General features: G+C 37.9%; 1 protein-coding gene across 10 annotated transcripts in view; it reads right to left on the minus strand.

The window, feature by feature from the left end:
• LOC111608693 overlaps nucleotides 1-14329 on the minus strand; it is a 171846-nt gene extending 157517 nt beyond the window's left edge. For 8 of the 10 annotated variants that reach the window (XM_023334489.1, XM_023334484.1, XM_023334482.1 and 5 more), the window contains exon 1: nucleotides 14035-14329. The gene's annotated coding sequence lies outside the window, so the exon portion shown is untranslated. The remainder of the gene's footprint in view (nucleotides 1-14034) is intronic. The other 2 variants (XM_023334486.1, XM_023334483.1) reach the window with 1 other exon arrangement.
• Nucleotides 14330-15508: the final 1179 nt, after the last annotated feature.

Raw genomic sequence — 15508 nt, forward strand, 5'->3', positions numbered from 1 at the left:
CTTTAGCTTTGCCTTTCTCCTGTCTTCTCTACCCCTTCCTCTTTCTTTTCTTCCTTTTTCTCTGCCCTTGCACACAACTCTCCATTTTCCAGTTCTCCTCTCCACTCTTTAAAGTTGGGGGCTGCAACAATGGGCTGCACTCCAGCTCTGTTTCCATAGTGAGAGGAGGTCCTCTTTTGCTCTTTGCTATCCAAGCTTCCACAAGTGACAATTTTCTTTAACAATGTTGCCCTGATCTTTTTAGGTTCTTCATTTCATCATAGTTTCTTTCACAACTTTCTGATTAGATATACTAATAATTCAGTTTAGTTCTAAAGTAACAACATAGCCAGGATTTATTGGGATCACAACAAAAGAGCTAGGATTTTAGCAACATCTTGAAGAAAACTATACATCGATTTGTTCTTCTCACATGTAAAGGTTTTACAAATCAAAAAGAATTTCAACGATCTTTTGTCAGAGATATTGTAAAAAGAGATATTGCCATTTTCTCAGGTTAAATCTTAAGTCTCTGACTGTTATTAATGTTCTTATGTTGCATGGAGAACATCTAATGGGCCTAAAACATGAATGTGTTATCCCTCTTCCTAATTTAAAACATGAGTAGTTTTGTCTTTTTCAGAGTATTTATTTCAGCAAATAATAAATTGCTACTTATTGCTGTCTTGAGTTAGGAATGCATTACTTATTATTTTTTCTAATAATAATAAGGAATACAATTTACTTGACTAGAAATATAGACATGCATTTCTATTTTAATACAAAAAATAGGTTTACACCAGTTATACGTTTTTAAATGCCGAGTACAAAGAACCAAATGTGCCTCTTTAATGATGTTAACTTAACAATCGAATAATAAGATGGCTGAAAGGGAAGTTTATATCAAATAATTTAAAAAGGTTTTAAAAGTTTTTCTGGAAAAACCCAAAATATTTTAATAGCTTAGCCTAAGAGGTGCCACAGCAAACACTTCCACAAAAGGTTAATAAGAACAATAAGTACATTTAGGATTTCAGCACTATGTTTCACCTTTGTGAACTAAATACAGGATTGTTGACAAGATGTTTAAAATGAGTAATGAAATAGATCTGCAGCAAAAATATCTCCAAGCAATGGATGTCGTCTTTGCTGCCCTCTGGTCAAATTACTCTTCTTAGTTTTCATTTCAAGATAAAGGACTCAAATGCAGGCACTTCAGAATCCAATAACTCGGTAGCACTTCATAAATGTTTGCATTTTTGCTTCTTCTTTTTTTTTTTTTTTTTTGCAAGAAGTTAGATTTAGCATTGTTCTGGGACCTCCCTGTGTTTGCATACTTTGGAAAAGCCAGAGGCAGAAAATGCACACCTTCCTTTCCTTAGATCTGTATACATAAAAAACCTAAGGCAAGAAAAGCAAGAGCAAAGTAACCAGCATGAACAGAACAGAGCAATCCTCAGTGACAGACATGACAATGATTAAGTCATACATGGGATGAAAAGAAGGCACTGTGGCGCAGGTCGCTTGTGATGTTGCTCACTGAAGAGATAGCTAGGTTATGCAGGCTGTTTGAAATTTGCCAAGATCATTCTTGGAGAGGAATTTGCAGAGCAATCAGTTGATGGGGAGCGATACAGAACTAAGCTAAATAGACCAGCGGATGTTCTGGGATACTAAACTGAACTTGACTTTGTAGCTTGCCTTACCTAGATGTTTAATCAGAACAAAGTTCTAAGAACTGTGAGATTTGATTTCAGAAGGGTGGAGGTGGTCCAGTTACAGAGGAAAGTCAAATTGTCAAAGAAAATGAGTATCAAACTGACTAAATGCTTGACACAGATGAGTTAGATGGATACAACTAACTCATCTCATCCCAATCATGAGAGGAAGTCAGATGGTCATAGCCAGACCAGCTGGATACTCTTTAAATTTTAGGACTGTCAGATAAAAACTCTAAAACTGACAAAAATATCTTAACTTGACAAGAAGGACAATGTCAGTATGAAGTGGTAATCAGTTTATTCAGTGGCAGGTTAAAGTAATTCAGCTGACAGGCCATTTCAGGTTCAGGAAAAGGCCAGATACGAGATTCAAATGGCTGTTCTATTGCATAATCAAAGAGCTAAAACTACACATGTAGTTCAGAGGAAGTCTCTTAGGGAACTGGAAGGTCTGTGGAGGTGTAGTAGCTTGGATATGTAGGACAAGGCTAAGCCATGAAGAGCTTTAAAAGCAATTAAAATTGTTTTTAAATGAATCCTGAAACGTGGAGCCAGTGCAGTGAGGCTAAAGTAGGGAAATGTGGTCAAACTTTCATGTGCTGGTTAGATAACATCTAGCATTCTGTACCCTCTGAATCTGGGAGGTACAGGAATGGCATTTTCATGACTTCAAGACCAAAAAAAAGAAACTCTTGTCCAATGTACAAGAGACTGATATATCAACGAAATCGCTGCTTTTGGAATCGAGCCATATGAGAAATAATGTGGCTTGTTTAACATTGTCTTAGCAACTCTACAGCAACTGTCATGACAGTTAGTTATGAATACCTAGCAAGATGACTGTCAGCTAAGGTACTGGAAGTGTGATATAACATGAAAACTATGTTTTGCAACAAAGAGACAGGAAAGGAAGAGGTTAAGTCCAGAACTATAGAACATAAGAAGCAGATTAAGGCAACCTGACCACCCCAGTACAGAACAGGAGGATCTCCAAATTCTGGACAGTAGTTTGCCTAATGTGAGTAGGTGACAAAGTCCTAGGTTATAGGATTATAAAAATTCTATAAAGGCACTTGAGAATAAAGCACTGGACAGCAGTTAAGACAAGCAAGAGGGCAGACATAAGAAAAAAAAGATTTAAACAGTTGAACAGCACCGTGTTTGTGCAAGTTATGGTTCTGGCAGAAAGAGATGAGTGATGCAAAACAATTAATTTAAATAGAGTCTCCAGGTATTCAAGAAAAACAATAAACCAACAGCATTCTGGAATTGTAGATTCTTCTTTGCATTTTGAAATGTAGACAGAGAGATCAGATAGCTGTGTAATATGATACTTGCCTTTGTTTTGTTTTAGCAAAGAGTGAGTTGAATCAGTATTTGCATGAGTCCAGCTTTACTTTGCTCGTTGGTTTCTGTATTTATGTGTCTGATTGTTTCCTAACAATTGTTTTTTGACGCAAACATGGTACAGTTTGGAACTAGACAGATTTTGGGTTGAAAGATACGGTGTGGTATGGGATACTAAGGCGTTATTTCAATGACGGTAGAGAAAGTGAGCAGGAAAAAAAAACAACAACAATAAACAGAAAGAGACACAACAGGGCAGTTTATACAACTTCTTAAAATGTCTAAAAGCAAAAATGTCAGAGTTGTTTCTTTCAAATGTTTAACTGGTGACCTTGCAAAATAGCAATGTCACAAGACGATACAGAATAGGAATTACTAATACCAGCTGTAGGCTATGCACTTCGGTCCTAATGAAAGAGAAATTAGTTTTTGTGAAACTGCCATATGCTTATAAAAAAGCTTCATATAAAGTTTTTGCACCCTTACAGATTTCTATTGTATTTAGTTTTTTAAGCACACCAAAGTGTTTTAGCTCATGACATTGATTTTTAGGGAACAAGTCACTTTCGACATTGAAAATTAAGTTCCAAAAAGCAGGTCACTTGTAAAGGCAGTTTTCAAGTGATCATTTTATTGATAAAGGTAAAAAAGCAAAATCAGTCACAGAAAATGTTGATCATAAATCATCAATACAGAAAAAATCCAGTGAAACTAAATTTGTTCATTCAGATTATATTTATATGTTTCATAGATATTTCTTTTTTTGTCATTAGCAGCCATTTTAAGGATATTTCATCACTAAAAATTCACTCTTGCAGTTAGTGCTGTTAATGCAAAAATGTATTTTATGTGCCATTCATCCAGAAATGAATGGCACATAAAATAATCTTATTTAATATTATTGTATGAAGTAACATAAAATAGGGAGACATTTTTTTCAATCAGGTTAGTCTAAGGCTTGATGAAGAATCTGTCAAGAAAACTGCGGTAGATTTGCTCTAGACTCTGTTCGAACTGCCAGGTAGGTCTTTTGCTGTTTAATGAGATGGAGAAAATGATTTTTAAAAGGACCACCAGCATGCTAATCAGAGGGTGGGAATCCAGCTAACAAGACTATAATGACTCATGGGAAACATCTATCTTGTTAGCATTGTCATGAACGGCCTTCATTTTTTTTCTTAAATTGTCTAACAATTTAAGACCTTAACTGTTGATAATTGTCTTGCACTTGAAGGCACTTTACTGAATCAGATTCGGTCATATTATAAATAAATAAAAATTGCAATTGATTTTTGTCAATAAGGTAAATTAATGAAATAATTTGGAGTACAACATAGTGCAAGATAACAAAAAAAACACAATAAAAACAATAGATTTTTTTGGTATTTCTATTGTTTCCATTGTCATTTCACAGTGCTACATTTAAACCTATTTTCTCCTCTGCTTTGAAACCCTACAGAACCCTACCAAATGCTTAAGCATAACAATACATATCATGTACAGCCATCTTATTCTGCCATTTGAACGAGGTGAGATGCTAAAACACTACTTCAGCATTTTAGCTTGTAGATGCACAAGCTCAGAGCGGAAACCTCATTGATAATTTATATGGGATAATCTACCCCATATGAGTAGATGACTCAGTGAGGTTTGTTGTGTGTCAATGCATATGTCTTAGTGCGTTTTTTTTTTTTTTGAGACTTACTATTCAGAAAGTAGGAACTCCTGGACTATGTCTTGCATAAGTATTCATCCCATTTGAGATAATTCATATTTTGAAGATCTACAACCACAAACTAAAACAAAATATTACTACTGTTACCTCATTTCAAGTCTTTTGGAGATTTGAACCAGTTTTCAATGTGTCTCATTCTTTAATTAGCTGTATCCATCTTTTGTTAACCACCCTGCCTGTGCTGAAGTAAGGGACAGGCAGAAGCATGATCTTGCCACCACCATGTTTTATTGTGTGGATAAAAAATGCTAGTAAAACATAGCATTTTGAATGTAGGCCAGAAAATGAGATTTTGGTCTCATCTGACAGGAGCACCTTTTTCCACTTCCAATAATTTGAAAGTGGAAGGCTTCTTAGACAACAGAACTCCCTCATTGAAGCTTTTCAAAGGCTCTATCGACTCTAGTGGCTTTTATTTGACAGGTGTCAGACACAAAAGAGGGTTGTGAGAGAGGGGGAAGACACGCGGCCTGGACTCAAACCTGTGATGGCCACGTCGAGCACTCAGGCATGTGTCACCCTTTACCCTTCCACCTTCGCCATGTGTAACTCATCACACTTTTATAAGAAAATTCTACTGTTATAAAGATAAAATTAATTCATGTTGTCTACATATAATTTGGTCATAAGGGAGTTAACCCTCTATGATGTTCTTCTTGAATAATTTCTCATTCTATGCATGTTAGCTGACAAAATTAGAATCATGTAAATTAAACACATCTGTCCTTTCAGTTACTTAACCACAGGATAAAACAGAAGAGATCAAAGCTGCAGCTTTTCAGCACATCTCTGCTCCATCTCCAGGCACTAAAACTAAACAACAAAATAATGGACAGCATTAAAGGCCCCAGTAAACCCTACACTTTAAGGGTTTGTTGTAGGGTCCTCCGAGGACTGAATTGTCTCTCCGCTGAACACGCATGCATACACAGAGACACTCAGTAGACACTGAGCATGTGCCCTGGGGGCAGATGCTATTTGACTGAGAAATATCACCCCCCCCCCACACACACACACACACAAAACACTGTAAATCCTTCTGTTACCCATGAATATTGGGATACTAAATGATGTCATAACGAAGTAGGTTGTTCCCACATTCCTCACTTAAAAACACAGTGCCGTTCAGCTCAAAACTTTAAAAAAAAAGAGCTTCCCTCATGAATGTGTTCATGGACTGTTATATGACATAAACCTGGTTTAGTGATATCCCTGAACTGCCTGCTGTGTCCATTGGCCTTGATAACACAAAGTTTTCAGATCTTTACACAACTGCTGGATTTATACTGAGAATAAAGTACACACAACTGGACTCTAGTTTTGATTTTATTCAGAGGCATAAAAGTGAAGGAAATTTTATACAAATGTATACCACATTTTTATCATTTTAATTGTGAAAGATTTTAATTCAAAAATTATTATTTTTTCTTAATTTCACAATCATTACTTGCTTTATATAGGTCTATCAGGCTTCACTTAGGACCAATCTTTTGTAGATATATGTTTTATATTTAAAAATGTTTTAAGTTTTGGTTGAAATTTTGCTTTTGACAGCCACTCAAAACACTTCTCAGCAAGGTCATGATGAAAATGAAATCTCACAAGATCATTATGAGCTAACCCGATGCCTGAAGTCCCAGAAATGCAAACTACACAAGCAAAAGCACTTAAAATTATGTTCTGAGACGTTTATCTGAAATGGGAAGCGTAGGCATTTTCAAGGAGGTTTAAGAGGACCTATTATGCAAAATTAGATTTTGTACTTCCACTTGGGTCTCTCTTCTCCTTCTAAAAAAAGTCCAAGCACACAGACATTTTCCGACAAAAAGTTAAAGGGGCAGTATTATGTAAAATCAACTTTTAAAAAAAAGCTTTATAAAGTTATTCCCTTATCAAAAACATACTTAGATTGCTGCCTTGATTTTATGTATGTTTGACATGTTTGATAAATCCCTTAATCTCCAGTAGCAACCATTCAGCTGTGCAAAACGCCTGGGCTGACCGAGCGCCGCCTTTGAGGCACAGTTCCTCCTCAGAGGTGCAGTTACGAAGCATTCGCCTGACCCCCACTCAGTTCCTTCACAGCTTCATTACACAAGCTATTTCTTAGCACAACGCTGGTAAGCCCCTCACGTAGCAACCCAGGCATGGCTAGTCAGATGGTTTTACCACTGTGTGCACTGTACAATGGCTGATGGAAAAGACAAGCATTTTGCTGTTGACTGACTTACTACAAAGGACATTGTCTTTTTCTTAGACAGTAACAGTGATACAATGAATTGTTTTTTAGGGGTTTTTTGTGGATATTTTGTCAACTAGAGTTACATTTAGGAAATGTTCACATACGTTGCAGAAGAAGTCCTGCATTAATGCCATGTATTGAAATGCTGTGTCATCTGAAGTAAATATTTCAACTGCTTTTTGAAAGTATTTACACAATGATGCATTTTACCACACATTTTCCAATGGCTATGTTACTGAAGTCACCATGGTCACTGTGACTGTTAAATATTTGGCAAAACACTGACATGAAGTGATATTTGTTGATGTTTTGCATATTCCTCTTGACAGGTATTTCAGGCAAACTGAGAATCTTGGCGATTGTCTTCGATACTGTTTAGCAACATGAGGATTGTGGCCAGAATAGCCTTGCTTTCAACAAGTAGGCTGTTATGTTTGCTCTTGCGAAAATGCCTTTCATTGCTGCCAAGAGTCTGGATTAAAGTCTCTTCCACAATTATGTAGTTCTTGGGTAAGCAGACACAAATCACCCCTGACACCGCCTCACTTTTGTTTCTTCAGGCAAAGTAAGATAGACATAATGAAAGAAGGCCAGTCAACATTTTGTGTTTGTTCTTGCAAGTGTTTATCGGCTTGACAATGTGCACATTAGCTTGGAATTGTGCACACATTTCTTTTTTTAAGTAGAGGCTGCACAGGGAGAAAAAGCTGGAGACTGGAACTCCTTTGATGTATAAAAAGTGGAAAAAAGCTATTGATTATCAATAGAGTACTTACATGTCCAGAGGGTCTCCAAAACAAAAAGAGCCTCAGTAAAATTGTGCTTCACACGCAGAGATAAACAAGCACACACTGTGAAAAAAGAGTTTTAATCGTTAAAGGAATCATATAGATGCAATATTGATGATTAGATGAAAAAAAATCAGTAAGATTCAGTAAGAACAAAGTACTGCGTCTTTTAAAATACTTTATCTACAAAACTAAATCTAGATCTTAATTTTTCAGGCATAAATTCAACAAGTAATTTCTGCAATGTTGGCTCATATTGACATGATAATATTAGACAGTTACTGCAGATCTGTTGCCTGCCCATTCTTGGTGCAAATCTCCTGTTCCAGCATTTTCATTGGATTTAGTTCTAATGAGTCTGATGGACTTTGTGGAATGCAATGACTATTTCAGATTATTTAAGCTTTGCGACGTGGTTCTGTCATGGTTACAGGTTTAATGTTGAACCGAAGATGCAGGCAAAGTCAGAAGCAGTAATATGATTTAGACACTTGAATGGAGATTAAAATAAACACAGGTGGGCACAGAGGTACACAGGATAAGGAACTGGCTGGGTACCACAAGCAAAGAACCAGGAGGTAACATGAAGCAATGAGAGTAAATGAGATGATGCAGCTGTGAGTGACAGAGAATGAGGAGCTTACTGGGGAACTTGATTACTTGACAAGTGACTGGTGGGTGATTGGAAACAGGGTGCAGTTGGGAGAGGAAACCATGGAGATAGGGCAAGGGAAGGAGACTGATGAATAAGAGAAGAACTGAGAAGAATGTAAACCATAGCCAATCTGAAATACTGATCTAAAAAAAGCTGAGTACAAAGAACTAATGTTTAATTTAAATAAAGAAATTAAAACACAAACACTGACGAACCGGAAACAACCCAAACACTCCAATATGATGACAAGTTCATTATCTGCAAGAAGGTGAAGATGGTGCCAGTGTGTATGACTTGCCATCTCTCCCTGACATCTATCTCTTTGTTGTTCTGATTTTGATATTTTTGATTACCGACATTAAGTAATTATTGGCATATTAACATCAGTCATTGATAGATTTTCTTGTATCCGTTACCAAGCTTGCCTATTCTAATCAAAATGAATGTAGGAACAAATGCCTTCCTCTCCTGGTTGATGCCCCTGCATACCTGTTCTTTGATGGGCATCTGTCCACTTGGATGAATCACTGCAGGAACTAGTGCAGGTGTTGCGTAAAACATGAGCAACAGTTGTTTTTTTCTTATCTGACATTCATTTTCATTACAAATAACATGTTCACTCATTTATGTTGATATGACAGATTTTACTGTCTTCCACATTATATTCCGATTATTTTGGTACTGTTTTCCTCAAAATACATATGTGTAAAACATTTTTTGAGTTCAGACTCACTGGACTAGGTAATGTATTTACAATTAAATGTTGATGAATTTGTTCAGATGATGGCAGTGGCACATTGTCTGGTTTTATACTGGTGTTGCCAATCTCCTATGAAGTTGGCTTATAATGGATTAGATGGCAGGGTTATTGCATATAGTTGGGTGATTAGCTCTTGTATTGAAATGCAACTGCCAACCGCACTAAAAAAGATGGCGAGTAAGTGCAGGCTATATGGGTCCTCTAGAAAGTTGAAAAGATAGGGTAGAAGAAAATGCTTAACCTGCTCTAATGAGGCTAGTTTGAATAAAAAGATTTTGAAATGCACACTGTCAAATACAACAAATATTAGAATGTTCAACTTTTGTCCATGCTTTTGTAGCTTGAACTCACCCAAAGAACCTATTTTTCTTCGTTATCAACATTGTTACCAGGCCTTAGACCTTATGGCGAAAGCTCACATACACACATAGTCACAAAAGGAAAAAAAAACAAACACTTAAACACTGGCAGGAACTCATGATGCATTACCACCACTCCACCTATACACTCAAGACACACATTTGTCCGCAAACAATAGTGTACACTTACTCAGCAACAACTATCCAAACTGATCTTACACACTTTTGCGCTCTCCCACACACCGAGTCAATGCTCTGCCACCCACGCTTAGGCAGCTTTGGCCAGGAGATTCTGTCATAACTCAAAGGCTGACCTTTCATAAGCCACTGCTCCAGACTGATGAATAGCCCTATAGCACTGTGTCTATGTGCTGTTGTGTAAATGTGTGCCATGCTGTAGTGTAAATGCCGGGGTGGTGTGTATGCGTGTGTGTGTATATGAGAGAGGAGTGCTGGCAGACCTGTAATGACTGTATGGTGCTGTCATAAGACAAAGAAAGGTGGAGATGGAGCAATGAGCACCATGCTGAAGACTGGGCCTAAGAAACCACTTTAACTCAATGTGAATGATACAAAAAGGAGGAGAAAGTGGAGAGCTGTTGAAGATACTGAAAAGGGGAGATCGAGAGAGGTCAGCAAGGTGAGCGAATGCCAACAGAGTGCCAGCAGCGAGGATGAATTGGCACAAGGAACCAAGGGGCTAAATGAGAGATTGTGAATTATGTAGAGTGTGTCATTACATATATGCTAATCTCTGTGAGTGTTGATGCAAAATTGTGTACATGCCCATATGCGTGTGTGTGCGTGGAGATGTTTGTGTGTCTATCTTGGCAGCAGCAGAGGGGCAGATGCTGCTTGCGCTCTAGGCCTACTGCTTTACGGCCTTCAGCGGAAATGTTGCTGTGCCAACCTTTGCTCTCATCCGCAGCCAATCACACGCCTGGGACTGCGGTGGAGCAGATTTAATGCATGCACATGGACACACAAGTGTACATATAGCACATCAACATGAACACCCCCACGGACGCAAGGTTTCTTTTTTTTTTTTGCATGCACTGATGTTTAACCCATAATGAGAGACAAGAGTATTAAATGGAAGGTGTGTGCATCACAGCCAGTTATGTTCATTAAGGAGCAGAGAACAGTGTGCACCTATAATCAGCAGGAGGGCTTTGGAATACTCTCTGTCTCACACACCCTTAAAAACACTCTGCCTCTTGAACGTCTGCCTAAAGAGATATTTAGTGCTGCTTTATGTCAGCCACAGCACAACTATTCTGACTTTAAAGACTTTGTGGTCCGAGCTGCGGCAGAACTTTACATATTAAATTGATCAACACTGTCTGTATGGCCCCCGTCCTCAGACAGCTCCCTAAAAGCCTGTCTTCTCTTGTTTGTCATGAAAAGTTAAGTGAATCCTATATCGTAATAGATGGAAATGTGGATTGGATCTGGTTGTTACCAGCAAAGTTCTTAAAAAAATGGATGTAAAATCAGATTTTCTGCATTTTCCTTTAGATATAAAGGTTTGAAAAAAAATACACACCTCTTCAACTTTTTTTTTTACATCTTGTCATTTTACAAACTCAAACTTTTACATTTTGTAGAAAAAAACCTACAAGGTTTCCATATTTGCGATTACAAATAAAATCTGCTCAAGGAAAACAAAGTTAGAAATAAACAAAATAACCCACTGCATGATTGGTGGGGTCCTAGTGTGTTTTATTCAAGCTTCCCTTGGCAAGTCCACAACCGACGTTGTCTACTGATGTACATAGTGTATGAATATGTTAAGGTTTGAGAATGAAACTGGGTGAGTGTGGCACCCGTATAGAGCAGTTTGCAACATTTGTATATTATGTTTCAATGGACATATATTTGTACATAATCTATTTTTCCATTTGTACAGGTTCTTGAGGTACAAACTTAATATTGATTTAAGTCAACAAAATGCTTAAGCTCACAGAGAGTGGTGGGGAAATGTGATGATAAAAAATAACAAAACAAGACAGGAAACTATTAGGGATTCAGTGATCAGTTGTATTTATCAACAGCGAGACCCCAATCATTTGATTTCCTAATATGATGAACTCCCCTTGGTCAGAATGACTACAGTACAAAAGATGTGGGTTAGTCTTTTGACAGAACCATTACTTGTGCAATCCACAAATATGGCTTTTTTAGCAGAGTGGCAAGAAGAAAGCTATTGTTAAGATAAATCCACAAGAAATCTAAACTAAGGTTTGCAAAGTGCAAACATGTGGAAGAAGGTGCTCAGGTGAAAACAAAAATTAAGTTCTTTGCCTATATGCAAACACTATGTGTGATAGGAAGCTTACATTGCAAATCACCATGAATGTACAAGCCCCAAACTAAAACATAGTATTGGCAGCATCTTCCTTTGGATGCTTTTACATTGAACCCAGGGGGAAGTTCACCTTCCAATAGGACAATGCCTCTAAAGCAGGGTTCACCATCCTGGTGCCCACAGCCCATAAAGACCGCATGAGTAGCCCAAGGATCTGTTCCAAAATTAGAAAAATCAATTATTAAATTATATAATTAAAAGGAAACTCTATACGTATCTTTTTTGATAGCCCTTCGTATTACTTAGCAACCATGAAGTAGATCTCAGTCCCAAAAGGATTGGTGACTCCAGCCCTAAAGCCTACAGCCAGGTGTAAAATACAATGGTTTACATAACACCATAGTCATGAGCCACTTTATAGTGGTATTTAAAAATAAACAAAACTCAAATAATAGTTTGTGGTTGTAATGAGACAAAGTGTGAAAAACTTTTGCAAACCTGTTTTTCTATAATATCCTTGACTTTGATTCACTTTGTTTTGAACTGTAAAGAGAGCATACAACATTTTTTTCAGACAACACTCTGTTATTTTCTGTTTTCTTTTAAGCAAACTCTGTTTTGCAAGAACCAAATGATTTCTGAAAACAGCTTATTTAAAGAAGGAACAGCTTAAATGTAAAACCAAACCAAATTCTAAGTAAGGACGGAGCTTAAAAAAAGGGTTTTGTAAAAGCACAGAGGGACTGATCAAGAGGGCATTGAGGGGGGAAAGAGGAGGCAGGATGCAGCTCAAGAGAAAAAGAAATCCAGTAAAGCAGAGAGGAGGGAAGAATACAAAGAGCAACAGAGGGGCTGCGGAACCAGACAGGCTGCAGATGAAAAACTCTGGAAAGGAAGAAAGAGAGTGAAACAGAAGGAGAGGTTGAAGGTTGAGAGGTAGACAGAGAGATCACAACCAGGCTGAGACTGGCCGACAGCTGTGAGAGCAGAATTTGATACTGCAGCACAAACACACAAATACAGACACGCACGGCTCGCCTGCACATATGCCGACGCAAGCACACGGCACTGGCTCGCGGGGGCCACACACACCCACACACATGCTCGCACTATCCAAAAGAGCCACATTACACATGAAATATTAATGATGAAGAGCAATCAGCAAAAATGGAGATGGGGTGAGGGGAAAAGAAGAGGGAAGAGAGGGGAAGTAAAAAAAAGAGAGACAGATGAGAGCTATATAAAAGCTTGCATGCGTGTGTGTGTGTGTGTGTGTGCGTGGGCGGGTGCGTGTGTGTGTGTCTTTATTGGCAGTCCTGCTGTGACATGAAAATAAGCAAAACGATACATGTTTTGAATCATCACTTTTTCACCACCAGCATGACTCGCCGTTCAGAAAATGACTTATTTTTCTGCTCTTGTTGGTGCTTCTGTTTCTACAAAGCAAGGTCATCTTGAGTGGCAAAAATGCCATCATGCTGATCCAAGCTGGGAACAACAAATATGCAAAAATTATGTATACAGGTGTATATGTGAGTGTGTGTGCCTGTTTATCTGAACTGAATGCAGTGTGAGAAATGCAAAGCTTAATTCAGCTTCTCAAGCCTGGGTAGCTTCTGAGGGTCTCAATAAATCATTAATGAATAATTTTCACAGGTGAGAGCACGTTTGCCAGAAAGAGCTGATAACAAATTTTGGTGGGAACACACTGGCTGCTTTTTCTTTACTGTTAATAAGCTACAGTAGCTTTCATAAGTGTTCGCCCTCTTGAACTTTTTTAAAAATTATTTTACAACCACAAACTTTACTTTGTAGAACCACATTTTGCTGCCATAATAGTCGGATAGAGACTGTAATCGCAAAATACTACTTGGCAACAATGTTTTGCTTTGTAACTATTAACATTTATGAAAAATAATTCATTATTACCAGAATTATTGACAAAGGTAGGATATTTTATTTTTAGTCACACAAGTCAGGGCACCACCTGATCATTTGGAACCATTAGCCAAACAATGTTCAGTCTCTGAATACCAGCCTTATGTGGTGGTAAGAACAGCAAACACTGCACACAAACACAGAATGAGCACAAAGAGCTATCCAAAGCACAAGAATTTAACAACATAAGTTTAAAACTTACGCCTGTGCTCACTAGAATTGCAGCTCCCTTCCGTGTCTGCTTCCTCACCAAATTATTGAAAACCTTGTGAGTAGTATTCCAGCGTTCCTTCCTTGTCCTTGATTGTCTTCTTATGCCTAACTAATTATTTCTGCCTTTTCTAGCCCATGACGGATAACTACTGTCATTTCTGTGTTTCTCAGCCCTGGTCCTCAAGGCACACTGCCTTTAATGTTTTAGGTGTTCCCTTATTTCAGTACACATGATGTCAAATGATGGCTGATTAGCAAGTTTTCACTGAACTACAGTAATCTGAATCAGGTGTGTTAGAGAAGGCACACATCTAAAATAAACAGTGTAGTGTGCTTTGTTGGGAAACTCTGGACTTCAACCCATGCTGCACACTCTGACCTATGCCTCAGGCCTCCTTCTTCTCATTGTGACTGACCATTGACCATGGACCACATTGCTGGGTTTTGGATTGTTGGATTCTTTCTCCAACTTACATGACTTCATCATCATCACTCTTGTTTCCCTCAGAGTTTAAGTCACGAATCTGTTTCCTCTTTCTACAGAACTGAGTGTCGACCTATGCTGTTAAATCTTGTTCCAGAAAGTCTTTCAATAAATTAATTCTTCAAAAGCTTCCCCCTGAATTTCTGGGTCCCTCCAATGGTTCATTACTCAAGACCCTAGCTGAAAGATGTAGCGTTCTTTGAGTACAGAGTCCAGTAAGTCCAAGAGCCGACTTGGGCTGAGTGACAGGATTCCTGGCACTGTTATGAATGTTCTTTAGGTATCTGGGCCCAACACTTACCAACTTATTTTGGGGTCATCCAGCTTTGCAAATCTACATGTTGAAACTTTTGCCCAATCTTTTCTGCAAAATTAATTTCATACAAAAACCACTTCTAAGGCCACAGGTGAACAATATCTAGCACTTTTTCTTTTACAGACTGCTCCTACAAACATTTGTGGAAGATCGGGGAACTCTTAGGAACTCAGTGAGTTGTGTGATTCATAAAATTTCCTCAAATAAATGCTGGTGTGATTTTTCTGTCATACTGAACAAGTAGAAGCCATCAGAGCATCTTCTCTCGTTTCTTGAAGACATTTTGCATCTTGTGCTAAACATCACACTCAATATAACACTTAGCTATTAACATCAGATCATTTTGGTAAATTTAAGAAACTTATCAAGGTTTTGTTTTGTCCACATTGCCCTCCCCCTAACCAATCATAAAATGTGGTGAAAGGGGATTATGGTGTGTTGCTTATTGTCAGGACTTTGGCTCAACTCCTTAGATCTGTTGGAACTGAATGCTTTTCAGCACATTAAGACAGCTTTTGCCAAGTACTGTACCTGATTCTTATGGGGAACATTTTTCGGAATTGCCTCTTCCTCCTCCAACATGAGTACAGGATGTACCAGTTCCTGGTCACCAATAAAATAGATGTGAAATATTTTAATAAAATGAAAACTGATTTTTGTTGA

The sequence above is a fragment of the Xiphophorus maculatus genome, chromosome 5 (genome assembly GCF_002775205.1).
Source record: "Xiphophorus maculatus strain JP 163 A chromosome 5, X_maculatus-5.0-male, whole genome shotgun sequence".
Classification (NCBI taxonomy): domain Eukaryota; kingdom Metazoa; phylum Chordata; class Actinopteri; order Cyprinodontiformes; family Poeciliidae; genus Xiphophorus; species Xiphophorus maculatus.